Raw genomic sequence first — 502 nt, forward strand, 5'->3', positions numbered from 1 at the left:
GCTATAGGAACTGGCCTTTTCAGGCTCCCTCTCCTCAGCTGCCCAAGGAACTAACTGGGGGCGTCTCCCCGGAAACCTGGGAACCCCTCTAGGGTCAAGTCTCTTGTCAACCCTCAGGTGGCTCCCTAAATTAAGATATATGCTTCCCTGCTCCCATATCCACTCTTCCTGTATCCCAAGCATCCAATTCCTCCGAGCTCCCCTCCCCCCCGTTCTCCCCTTTACGCTTTTCTCTCCCCATCTTCCCTTGGGCGCATCTCGCCCAACCCTCAAGTTCCCAATTTTTGCCTGGCGATCGAGTCTACTTCCAATATCCAGGAGGATTACTATATCTTTTTTGGGGGGTTCACCATCTTATTATCTTCTCAAGGATCCCAAATTATAGGCTCGATGTCCTTTAATTATGGCTAGAAACCGATTATGAGTGAGTACATCCCATGTTCATCTTTTTGGGTCTGGAAACTCAGAATAGTGTTTTCTATTTCCATCCAATTGCATGCGA

Source organism: Arvicola amphibius, chromosome 11, assembly GCF_903992535.2.
Source record: "Arvicola amphibius chromosome 11, mArvAmp1.2, whole genome shotgun sequence".
Classification (NCBI taxonomy): domain Eukaryota; kingdom Metazoa; phylum Chordata; class Mammalia; order Rodentia; family Cricetidae; genus Arvicola; species Arvicola amphibius.